Source organism: Giraffa tippelskirchi, chromosome 2 (genome assembly GCF_054371585.1).
Source record: "Giraffa tippelskirchi isolate mGirTip1 chromosome 2, T2T-mGirTip1v1.2.pri, whole genome shotgun sequence".
Lineage (NCBI taxonomy): Eukaryota > Metazoa > Chordata > Mammalia > Artiodactyla > Giraffidae > Giraffa > Giraffa tippelskirchi.
Genome location: NC_137276.1, coordinates 235395753 through 235409043, shown reverse-complemented (window position 1 = coordinate 235409043; position 13291 = coordinate 235395753). Strand labels below are relative to the sequence as shown.

At 38.1% G+C, this 13291-nt stretch overlaps 1 protein-coding gene across 50 annotated transcripts in view; it reads left to right on the top strand.

Moving 5' to 3' along the window:
- The window catches only part of TBC1D5 (TBC1 domain family member 5), a 589150-nt gene that overhangs the window by 174491 nt on the left and 401368 nt on the right, over positions 1-13291 (top strand). For 3 of the 50 annotated variants that reach the window (XM_081573338.1, XM_081573366.1, XM_081573357.1), the window contains exon 1: positions 4272-4449. The exons of 43 other annotated variants lie outside the window; for them this stretch is intronic. The gene's annotated coding sequence lies outside the window, so the exon portion shown is untranslated. Of the gene's footprint in view, positions 1-4271; positions 5961-13291 lie in introns of those variants that run through there. 4 more of the 50 variants (XM_081573342.1, XM_081573351.1, XM_081573343.1 and 1 more) reach the window with 2 other exon arrangements.

The window sequence follows — 13291 nt, the reverse complement described above, 5'->3', positions numbered from 1 at the left end:
TCATCTGTTCATCTGATCAGCAAGTATTTATTGACTGTTTACTCTATGGCAGGTACTCAGCTAGCTTTTAAATATCTCATTTTATAATGTTCTCCTTTTTAAATTGGATGATGTAAGGAGAATCAGATTTTCTTTTTCTTCTTTTTGGCCAAGATCATTGTGAATTTTTCTAGGTTCTGAGTGTACACCTATCAGCAGATGTAACTCTCACTTTCTGATAATGGAGAAACTGCCAACTCTAGATAAAAATGAAATGTGGAAAATACAGAATCTGCCTTGCTTTCTCTCCTGCTCATTCACTTTTACAAAGACACATGCAACGGTGAACTCGACCAACACTTTCACCTGCTCTTCCCTACAGTTCTGCTAGTCTCTTTGGTAACTGGCAGACTTGAAAGGAGCATCATGAACTGGAAGGGAGAAGTTAGATGAATTTATAATTCAGTTCAGTTCAGCTGAGCTGCTCAGTCGTGTCCGACTCTTTGCAACCCCATGGACTGCAGCACGCCAGGCCTCCCTGTCCATCACCAACTCCCAGAGTTTACTCAAACTCATGTCCATCATGTTGGTGATGCCATCCAGCCAGCTCATCCTCTGTCGTCCCCTTCTCCTCCTGCCCCCAATCCTTCCCAGCATTGGGGTCTTTTTTCAGTGAGTCAGTTCTTTGCATCAGGTGGCCAAAGTATTGGAGTTTCAGAACATATAATTAGACAAATTTAAAATGGGTCCTTTATAATTGAGAGGTGACTATGTTTCTATTTTCATAAAAGTTTGAAGTTTTTATTTTAGATTATTCCTGTTTGAGAATACTTTTTAGTCTGTGAAGAGATGATCCATTTAAAGGGGATTTTAAAAATTCTTTAATTTATAATTTGACCATTATGATACAAATATTTTATTACTGTGACAAAATAAGTTTTCTGTTGTTAAAAATATGTTTTAAAAATTTTACAAATGACTTGAGTTACTTAATTTCTTCAGTATGTAGGGAATATTGATTGAAGATATTCTTGAAAACCTAAATTACTTGGAATATATATGAAACCTCTCTTCTTATGTACTTCTGTTCAAATGTTACATATTTTTGGATCATTTATAGTATAGACTTTAAGTTTGAAATTTTACATTTTTAGTCTTATAAAGACTAAAAATATTTTTGGTAGTACTATTGGAACTAAATAATTTTATCCACATAATTGTCCTTCAGCTGTAGCTGTCAAGAATAAAATTTCTTGAAATAAGTAGTCATTTTTCCATTTGAAATAACCATTTAAAAATATTTTTTCATCTGATAACGTGTATTTTAGTTTTTATAAATAGCACAGAGGAATTGAACTATTTATGTAACTAAGGAGGTTATCAGCTCAAGTTCAGTAGTATGTTTGATATTATTAGGCTGAGGGTATGTTATAATTAAAGAATAGGCTTATTATTGCTTTGTAAGTACATGTGCTTTTGCTGTATCTTACGTGCTAATCTGATTTCTTGCTGAAGTCTCTGACTGAAAGGGCGTTGTGCGCCAGTGAGGTCTGACACCAGGACGTTGTTCTGATCTGATGACAAACGGGCTTAAGTTCATGGACTTTCAGTTGTTGGCAACAAATCTAAACCTGTATTTTTTTGGATTTATGAGGATAAGCCCTGCTTTGGCAATCTTGTAGATCCTCAAGAGAATAGTTAAACAGTGATTAATCATTGTTTCTTCACTGAGTGTGCAGAAAAGAATGGAAAAGCTGCATTTCACACTTCTGAAGCAATTAATCCCCATGATCTTAGCCAGGTTTGTCTTGTAGATAAGTCGGGATACAAAGCGCTACCTAATTTATCAATGTATGCATGCCATAAAGTATAAAACACACAATTTATTTCATATCATTTATAGTCAAATGTAAAAAAAGAGTGACTTTGCCATATCCGAGAGTGTTTCCTACATTACCTTCATATAAACTAAGTACCAGAGATTACAATGGGATTCCTGTTCACTGTGCACATCTGGTGCAGTCACGATGCATTTTCTCATTCACTTGCTGGCATTTTTAGTGATTGTGGCATAAATCACCTTGCTAATCAGAAACATAAGTGACGGGAAGTCATCTCCTTTTTTTGAACAATGGGAAAAAACATATGGCTTCTTCGACAGGACTTGGCTGTTATACTATTTATGTGGCATTATATTCTGTATTTAGAATTTCATAGTAATTGCGTGGTTTGATTGAAGGCATGGACACCCAAGGCTTGTGGTCAAAGTATTTATTTTGTATCCATTTTCATAACAAGTAAACAAAATAGGGTAAAATTACATGCCTTGTATTAATTTTTTTTAAATAAAAACTACTTTTTGAACAGCTTCAAGTTAAGACAAATTGAAGAAAATGTATATATTTGAAAATATGTGGATGTTTCTATAGATGCATAGATACAGTAATTACAAGTTAGTTTTTAATTATACCTATTTCAAATCACTGCATAGAGTAAAAAATTACTGTCCTTTAAGTACTCAACCATAATTGACAGTAGTTTGCTTTTCTGCAAGTACTATTATTTCAAGATGGGTTGCATTTTATGACTAACTGTTGTTCATTAGTTACAACATACAGTGTATATGCTACAGCTAAAATACATAGCTAAAAAGGAGTTTATATGTGCACTGCAGACTTTAAAGGACACCCTCAGTGAATTTGTTGCTGTTTGTTACAGAATGCTTCCTCTTGATTTGGAAGTTTTCCTTTTTCCCTCAGTAGATAACTTAATTCCCAAAAGGCAGTGGCCTTTTACACTAACTTGACTTTATAATGCTTACCTTTCTACCCCTTCTCAGCGTCCATTTTCTTTTGGTGAGTGGCAGGAGAAGACTTATTTTGAATGTGTAAATTTCAAAGGACATCTTATTTGTTGAGAACTTTCCGTCTTTTAAAGGTTGTTTTCTGTATTACATTTGCGTGTAAATCTGTGAGGTCAGTTTTTAAATAAGTGCCTCAGAGCCTGTTTACTCACATGTGTGTTATTCCCTTTGGAGAGTCCCCTTGAGAAGGTGTACCCATGATCCATTAATCAAAGTAGTGCAGCAGTGCCTCTTTTCAGATTCAGTGGGATTGATGTATTGCTGCCCAAAATGGATATTTTAAAGGGAGATAAGATTCATTTTGTGTATGTATGTGCTAGTATTTTTGTTTAAAATCAATCAATCAATCATAATGGCTTGTATTGCAGCCTGTATATATCTTGTAGATAATTGGACGCTCTGAATAGAAATAGAGTTTTAAAGAACTGCCTGAATTTTAAATAAATGATCATATTTATCCTTTAGAAGTCTTTTATATTATTGTCTCAAGGACCACCTGCAGTAGGAGCCCACAAATTGAATAAACACAACATAAGGAGAGGGTGCTTTCCCCCATGTTGTCCTGGCTTATTTCAAAAATGCCACCATCCAGATTCTCTAAGGGAATAGTGTACTATTATGTAAAATACATTTACAACTGAATTGAGGCCTTCTTTCTAGATTAAAATTATCCAGTGCTTAAAATTACCTGAAATCTACACCATACTGCTTCAATCCTTGTCCATTTTTATTTCCTTTATTCTTTTAAAACCTCTTCCCCTCCCTCCCTCAAGTATCTTTTTTTAAAAGATTGAGTTGTATTTGATGTAAAGATTAATTTTTAAAGTCATAAAAATTAAAACGTGTGTGTATATATATGTATGTGTGTGTGTGTGTATACACATGTACTTTTTCTTTACCATAATATAAAAGTTCTAGGAGGATTGGTTGTTAAAATCCAAAAAGATATGCAATTTATGAGATGGCTAAAAGTATCAAAATAGATTAGAAAAAATAAGGAGCTTTATTTTTAGTGACTGAACACTTTGGAATTGGTTAGTAATGGAGCTTTCAGGAAAATTTTCTTTCATAAAATGCTTGTGGTAAGAAATATATAACCATAAATTATTTGCTTATTCATCATGTTTATAAAGCCAAGGATTTAATTTCTAAATGCATATCAATTTTTAAATGAAATTGAACTATCAGTAATATTTATATATATTCATTACACATTTTCTTTAAAAGGTCGCTTTTGTTTTCAGAGAGTTTGCCTTATTATTTTCCCAAGTCCATTCTTTGTCTTATTTACATTTCATGCTTTGTTGGTACGTGTTACTTTCTAATGTAGAGTCTGAATCCAGTGTGGGACTTGCCAGAAGAGTTCTGGTTCTTCCCGTGCGTTCTCAGAACGGACCCTGCCTTTGTAGGGAAGACCTTGTGCGTTCTCAGAACGGACCCTGCCTTTGTAGGGAAGACCTTGTGGTGTCCCCAGGCAGGCGGGCTCCTGCGCGGGCCTCTCTCTGGCCATTGTCTCCCCCCCCCCCCCCCCCCGCCCCCAGTGTTGGTCCGGGAGAGCCTTTGGGATCCCAGCTGATGGGATGCCTACTACTGCCTGACACTGCGGGGTAGGTGATGGGACGCTGCCGGCCGAATCACACCGGAGCTCAGACAGAAAGGTTAATTTGTGAGATAATTCCCCAAAAGGGAGGCTTTCATTTGTCAGCGGGAAAGCTGCTTTGAGTGACACGCATTCTTTAGGACTTTTAATGGAGGGCTGTTAACGGAATAGACTAAGGATGAGAAACCTGGGGCACGGAAAGGCGTTGCGTGTGCGCAAGTGATGTGTTTTGTTTTAGTGTTGAAGACTCCTGTCCTCAGTGTGGCCTTTGCTTGTGCTCCTTGTAGGGGTTCAGCCACATCCTTGCTGTGTAGGAACAAAAGTGGAAATTTTTCTAAAAAGAAAAGGAGTAAAGAGCCAGACCTGGCGATGCCGTCTCCGCTGTCGAGAAGGAGCGTTTCGGGGTTCGGCAGGGGTCTGTTCTCTTTCTAGACCTGGTCTGGACCTCTCCGGCCTGGTGTCAGTGGAGATGGAAGAATACCTGAGTGTGAGAAGAAGACATTTAGAAAGAGCAGGAGAATGAGGAGCGTCATGAGATGCCTGGGGACAAGTGGCAGGGCACGTGTACGCTCTAGACGGAGAGTCCAGCGGAAGGAGCGCTTTCCCCTTTGCCAGCATCCCGAGTGCCCGTGTGCACGCGCTGCGCTGGCCGCGTCAGGAGGGCGGGGCGCCCTGGGCGACAGCCGTGCTGCTGGGCGACAGTGGCTGTCGTGGAGCTCGGGGGAGGCGGGCCGCAGAGAGTGGGGCCTGTGGGGGACAGGCGCCCCCAGTGATGAGCAGGACAGAGCGACGCCAGCCCCTGGGCGAGGAAACGGCTGACGCCTACCCACGCTCAGTGTGGAGGGACTGAAGCCGGCAGACGTCTGAGACCAACCCAGAGGCACAGAGAGGGGTGATGGGTAGATGTGCCCGGGGAGGTGCCTGTCATCTGACTGGTCTGGCTCATGAACACATGTGAAACACTTCAACAGGACTCCCAGAAATGTTCGGGAAACAGTTTACAGTGGCCTGGCCTCCTGGACTGTGGGTTTTATTAGTGAGAGTTCTCCAGAGAAACAGAACCAAAAGGATCTACCTGTATAAAAGACGGAAATCAGCTCATGCAGCTTAGGAGCTAAGAAGTCCCCTGATGTGCCGTTTGCAAGCTGAAGAACCAGGAATGTGATTCATGCAGTGTGTGATTCATAATGTGTCCAAAGGCCTGAGAATTGGGGTGATGGCATGGAGGATGGAGGAAGGGACTGAATCCAGGTCTGAGTCCAGATACCTCTGCATTAGCTCAGAGCACGAATTTGCCCTTCCTTCACCTTCTGGCTCTGTTCAGGCCTTGGATGTATTGGGTGATGCCCATTCATGTTGGCATCTTCACTCACTCCAGTTCAAATGCTGATATTTTACGGAGAAGCTCACACAGACATACTCAGAAGTGATATTTTGCTAGCTACCTTGGCGTCCGTTAGCCCAGTCATGTTGACATATAAAATTAACCATCACAGGAGTGAAGATGAAAACCAGCAAGTATGAATTACATTTATTTTGTAAAATAATTCAAAAACTTATTGAGGTACTAAGAATCTTTTCTTTCTTCCTTTTTTAAAAATGATTTCTTTCCAGAAAAACTTTTGCTTATGTACTTATTACTGCAAACAGTATTCTAGAATCAACAAGTTAAAATATGATTTTTCTTCTAGGAACTGGCAGTTTATAGAAGGGAGTGGCACTAAAAAAATTAACATCTAGTCAGATGAATGAAATGATAGAGTCGTGGATGGGAGATTGTAGACTGCAGGAAAAAAAAAATTCTTAAAGCAGCTTGTAGGTGGGACTGGGGGCCGGATCCCCAGAGGCTTCCGGAGAAGGTACAGACTGAGCTGTGTGTGAGTCATGTGAAGACACACCCTGCAGGCGGAGGAAAGTGTTGCCTGCAGTGGCCCAGGGATGGCAAAGCTGAAGTGCATTTGGACAACTGCATGTAGTTCAGGTTCGCATGTTGGGTAATATTGACACCTGAGACTGTCGCTATAAAATCTAGTGTTTCGAAGAGTCTTGTGGATTATACATGAAGAACTTGGGCTTTCTGTCTTGGAGGAAAAAAGAAAAAAGCAGGGAAGACAAATGGGGTAGAAAGAACCTCAGATTGCAGTGTTAGGCTCTGTGACTTACTGAAGGGATTTAAGCCAGAGAGTTGTGTGATCAGATTTAAATTTTAGAAAGAGCCCTTAAGCGACAGTTAAGCATTCGAGTGATTGGAGGGAGAACTCAAAAGCCAGGCTACTATTAGGAGACTATTAGTTAGGAGACTATTGCAATTGGTCAGGGAAGAACTGAGACAGCAGTAAGGAAGTCAGGAGTAAATCAGAGTCAGGAGTAAGGGAGAAGAAGGGCCTAATTTAGGAGGTAGAATTGTCTGGGATTTAACGGGTCTGAGGTGGGAGGGTCAAGACGAAAATACAGGTATCTGGCTGTATCTTGCTGGTGTCTTTCCATAGGTGATGAGCCCAAGAGGGACATTTTGAAGGGGAAAAGGATGACCTCTGTTTGGGCGTATTGTTGATTCAAGTCTGAAAAGATGAGACAGGTTTGGGGCCAAGGCCAGTGGAGGGGTTCATTTTTATAGGAGGAGGGCTAGTTTTTTTTAACTGATAATCCTAGAAATAATAAAATAGTGCATGTGACAGTTGAGGTCCTCCAAGAAGCAGAGGCCGAGATGGATATGGAAGTTTTAAGACATTTACTAGGGTGGAGGGAGACGTTAGGAGGTAAGGGAGAGAGGGGGTCAGGAGTGAGGTGGGAAAGCTTCAGACCGCAGTGCACATCTGACCCCTGTGAGGAGAGGAGAGGAGGGAAGGCAGGCCGGGGAAGGGTCAGACACCAGCGCCCTTTGGGGAGGTCCCAGCCGGCCGGGCGGTGAGGGCGGCGCCGGCGGCGCCTGGGGGGAGAGCCCGCGCTGCCCGGCGCTCTGCAGCGGTGGCCCCTCTCTCTCCGGGGGCGAGCGCCCTGCTGGAGCCTGCAGGCGGGACAGCGGGCGGTGCCCCTTCCAGCAGGCGCTATGGCCGCTGTGTCTCACGTGGCCGAGAGGTGGAGGGGCTTCCTGTTGGTTCATTGTGTCCTCCGCACGTGGAGAGGGGAATCAGAGAAGATGGCTGAGCCTGAGCTAGTGTCCGAGGCTTTTCAGGAAAGATGCAGCTGATAGACACGGGGCGAGAGAGGACACTGTGCTGGGAAGACCTCAGATAGTCAAGTTCCATCTAATAGGGGAGGAAGGGAAACCGGAAAGGGCAGAGGGGGTTGAAGTCCAAGAACGAGGTCTTTCAGTGAGTTTGAAAGCTCCTGTTCTGATTGAGGGACTGAGGGAGCCTCTGCATGGCGAGGGTTGTGGAGATCCAGTGGTATATTCATTTAGCTGAATAGCAGAGCTTCAGGAAATACACATAAAATACACATAAACTCCATCATGTGAATTGGGAGTGAAATTTTTACCAACAAAAAGACAATTATACATCATGTAATCACATTGTAGAATGTATGCATCATAGAATCACACACCATGCATAAGTATAAAAATATCATAAATACTTAGCTTTAATAGTCTTAACTTCTCTGCAAAGTCAAGTTTCAAAGCCACTTGTCAAGTGTCTTGATTAACTAAAGCTCACAGTTTATTTTCCCCAAAGAACTTGGTTTTCTGTGAGTTTTTTAAGTTTATCAAGTAACCTTAGAAAATATTTCAGTGTCTTTTTCTTTTTTTTGCAAAAGAGAAACAAATGAGTTCTCTCCTAAAGGGTTTGTGTCTTTATACTGGATAGGAAATTGAGAAGTGAAAAAATGTTCAAAGCACGTATAGCTAAACATTTCTTGAACTGAAAGCAGTAAAGATAAGGTAACAGTTTTGAATACATACAAACAACTTTTCAGTAGCTGTCCTTTTGCAGAAGGGAATCAAGAGTGGCACCAGTAATTGAGGTAATTAAAATACTGCAGTATGATGGATTGGCAGAATGATGGACAGATAAATGGACATTAGGCTAAAGCAAATATTACTAAAATGAACTGAAGATTCTAGGTGGGTGTTCACCTTTTCTGTATATTTGGAAATATTTGTATAAGATGTTGAAAAAGTAGTATCATAGCATCTTCAACTTTGAAATGCTTAAGAAAGCGATGGTCTGATGGCTTGATAAGTAAATTATAAAACCACTAAAATAAAACAGTGTTATTAGAATCTAGGTGGTGAGTATATGAACGTTGACTATAACATTCTTGCAGACTTTTCTGAATTTCAAAAATTTTCAGAAGAAAATGTTGGAGGAAAAGTGTCATAAACAGAAGAGTGTCTGGCCTTAGCGACCTGAGACAGGAGGGGAGAAGAGTCCTCGTAACTGCAGCTGAGAAGCTGGACTCAGCTCTGCTCCGCGGTTTCCTCTCAAGCAACTGGCAGATGATAGTCGTCTGGAAATGCCTCTGATGGTGCTAGACTAATAAACTCCGAATTTAGATGTCATCTTGGTTTTGGGTTAATGTGTGTAGAATTTCTGCATGTATGGGTGTTTAATTATTTGATGGAACAGGGATGAGGTGAGAGGTCAAGGTGCAAATGTTGATTATCAAGGTTGCTTAATTTCACACACACTGTCTGTGCCCCATGTTCTAGAGCCTGGATGTTTCCTGACTCAGTTTCCAAGTTAATCAGAGCCTGAGCTCCGATTTACTGATGGGAACTTAGAACCGTCTTTATGCAAAGGATAGAATTTCTAACTTTGTAGTATTTATCAAGGAAAACTTGATGGCCTTTAAGAATACTTGCGTTTTGTAAATTGCATCAGTTCCTCAAAGGGGATTTGCTGTATTCCTATCTTAATTAGTAGTTCCATCTAAATATATGTATACCATACATCAGTGTGAAGTTTTTTGAATTATGTTAATTTTTATGTAGAATATATAGTAAGAATATGTAGTAAATGTAAATCATTTTTTACTGCTAAATATATATTTTTATGCATATTGATATAAATATTTACTACTTAATATTCAGTAGTACCTTCCCCATTGATGACTTTGTTTTTCTCTTTTTGTCGTATGAAAGTCAGTCATTTTTTGATTTCTTTGTAAGAAATAAACTTAGGTTTCTGGCCTGTTTGAACTTTGGCCTCAAGTGCATTTATAAAGCACAGTCTCTTGTTTTTTCAACTTGTTCTGTTTCATATTCAGGGTGGATAAAAATTACTGAACTTTTTATATTTATGTAAATTTATTTAAAATTGAATTCAAATTTACTACCATATGCCTCAAAGGCTAAACATAATATAGACTATTATAATCATTTATATAAATTGGTTTTAAAAACCAGTTCAATATGTTGAACCAATATGTCATGAATTTCATATCTATATAGTTGTCATCATAGTAAATTCCATGGCATGTACTTTTACAGCATACAGATCTTAAATAAAATTGAATAGACTTTTCTAGCCTGCATTATGGAATAACTTCTGTTTTCTTCCAGTTGACTGATTTAGTATTAGACAAGAACCATGCTATGTTTTGTATATCCATCAGATCAATTTTTAGGAAAGTGTTTCTCTCTCAGTAATACTTACTGATTGTCCTTCATTTGCTGTTCTTTGTGTGATACAGGATAACGTGGAAATAAAGACTCACTTCAGAGGATTGTTCAAAGAGTGCTCTGCTTTTCTTTCTGTGGGTGTCTGCAAGTCTGTGGCTGCAGATCATTATGAAACTTGAGAGAAATGACAAAGCATCTTTAAACGCATGTACATCTGTGGATTTAGTTAGTGTGTTTTGTCAGATACTGAGAGTATATTCACTTATCTGTTTTTAGAGCAGATATTTGATTTTTTTCCATGTATAAAATTTATAGAAACTTTGTTCTTTAAAATATGTATGTATACACTATTTTATTAATTATTGAAGTATAGTTGATTTACAATGTTAGTTTCAGGTATACAACATAGTAATTGGATTATAGATTATACTCCATACAAAAGTATTGTAAAATATTGAATATGTCTCCATGCTGTACATTATATCTTTATAACAAATCTGCTTATTTTTTGAAATTAAAAAAAGTATCTTCATATTCACATAGTTAGGGATCACTAAGATACTTAAGGGTTCAAATGTTCTGTAATTCACATGAGTAAAAATTTCAGCACTAGTCCAGTACTGGCAGCTTTTGGAAAGGATGCATATAAGGAAATGTTGGTAGACAAACTTAAGTTGCCTGCAAAAACAGGCAGACTTATTCTTGAGCAGACCCTAGAGTAAGAGTGATGAGTTATAAAATAGTAAATATATTTCCTGTTGTCAAAGTGGGCTTCCCAGTGGTAAAGAATCCACCTGGCAATGCAGGAGACACGGGTTCTATCCCTGGGTTGAGAAGATCCCCTGGAGGACAAAATGGCAACCCACTCCAGTGTTCTTGCCTGGAACATCCCATGGACAGAGAAGCCTCATGGGCTGTAGTCCATGCGGTTGCAAAGAGTCAGACATGACTTAGAGACTAAGCACGCACTGTCAAAGTAGAACAGGAAGCTCTTTTTTATTCTTAAATGCAGATCTTTTATGATTAAATATTATATCACTTAAATTCTGGTGAAAATTTCAAGTGTAGGAAATTTAATGTAAGCAGGCATTACATACTTTTCGTTGGCCTTGAATGTTAGGCAGTGCATTATATTACTATTTCTGTGTAATTATAAAAATAAAGTAATTTTAGTATAACCTAGAAGTTAATTGCTATTTAATGTTTAACAAAGAAATATTTAATGACAGTGTTCTCTTTTCATAACCAACCTGTTAATATATTTGACCTGCCATTTTTTATGTTTATGAACAATTAGAATAACTTATTTTTAAAAAGAGTGATATATACCCTTTTTAGGGATTTGTCATTTTCTCTGTTTGCTCAGTATAAAATTGCAATTTAGTATATTTCTTATACTCTTGTAGAATTTATTTTCTTAAACAGGTGCTTGTTAAGGTCATTTTTCTGAATCTTTTCTTCATGCATTAAAAATTAGTGAAACATGTAAAAAAAGATTCACCTTTAAGTGGTCATCTTTCTAAATGCTCCCTCGAACATTATTACTGAAGTCTTCTATATTCCATGAAGGGAACAGATAGGAAGAAAAGAATTAGTATCCTGTCTTAACTCGTTATTTTGGTTCAGTAGGTCAGGGTCTTTAATTAATTTCATGTTATCTTAGAATTTTATACCTGGATCCTTTTTGTCCTTCTGGCCTTTTTTTTACTTTTGTGTGGTTTTTGCCTTGTCAAATATAGGTATATTTTGTTTATTTAGACCAATTTCTAATTGTCTTCAAGAAGCACTGAAAGCTAAGACTCGAAGTAATTTATTTTCAGTGTGTGTATTTACTGCTGTGCTGTATATACATTTTATATTTATGTCAGGAAAGGGTTGCAGAGGGGTGCTTTGGAACCACCTTTTCAGCTCTGAATAGCTATTGTGTACATATGGTAAGGTACTGCTGCTTAACAATTAGTAGCTGCTTTGATGAAACTAAATTACATGTTTAAGTTCCCATCAGGAAGTCGCTTCACATATCTGTATTAATGTATTCAAGGCTCGAGAAGGAAAGTTAATTTTCCAGCTTAAATATTTAATTCAAGCTTAAAATTTAGTCTGTAATTAGAGCTCCCAAATGGCAGGAACATGGAGTATTTGTCCATTTTAATTAGATTGTTGTTTACCTATTAATTATATATCATATCTTGTCATATAGTTTTGATGGTAACAGATGGTGCTAGGAGTTAGTAAGGGTTTGAACAAAATAAGATTCCACATGATTTATTAAGTTGCACTTTATTAGTGAGTGGTCTGCTTTAGTCAGGGTATTCTCCCGAATAAGAACTGTGCAACATTTCGCTAATTTTGATAGTTATTCTTTTGTAGAAATGTTGAAGATTAAGTCTGAGACAGTGATGTCTGTTTAGAAACAAAGTGGATTATTTCAGGATTCTTTCTTTTTAAAGAGTATGTATTGTCAGTTGTATAATTGGTATGAGGTTTAGTGCATTTTGCTAAGACAGCAACAGGGAATCAGAATTTTATTTATTAGTAAAAATGTGGATGTAGGGAATGTTTGTATATATGATAATGGTTTAAGATATGAGATAATAGGGTGATGATTCAATTATTTATTTCAAAGACATTCCTTCTCTGCTTATTGAATTTTTAACAGGAAGACAAGATTTTTTGTTTTCCAAAATATCTAAAATCAGACTCTGTTTCTAGTAAAGTTGATTTGCCGGATTTCCTTATTGAAAAAGTTAATGTCAACTAAATACAATGGCCTTCTAAGTCTGCTTATAGAAGATTTTATTAATTTTTGTGTTAGTAACTCGGCATCCTAAAATGAATTACTTACACAAATGCACATATGCATACATGTATAGAGAGAGACAGAAAAACCCAGAGTGGAGAGGGACAAGGGGAGAAAGAAGAGAGAGTTGAAATTTTAATTTTTTAATCTTATATAATCTGTTTGAAATTTATTCTAGTCCTTAATATCATTAACTTAAAAGTACATTTGGTTGCCATTTCTTCAAGTTCTTAGGTCATAAACCTTGGTCAGGGTTTTACAGCAGAAATTAAATGATAGGCCCAGCCCCACTTCTGCTAATCTCAGTATTCACTCTGGAGGGGCCTCCTGATACATATCAGATCTTCAACATTATGGCCTTCTGTTACCTATGTTACCTTCAGAAAGCAGCATTGTTTGGGTTTATCTTGTTTTTATATCTTGGTTTGTCTCCACTTAAACCCTGTCAATTTTTAGAAATGTCTTTTGGTGTCATGACTAATTCGT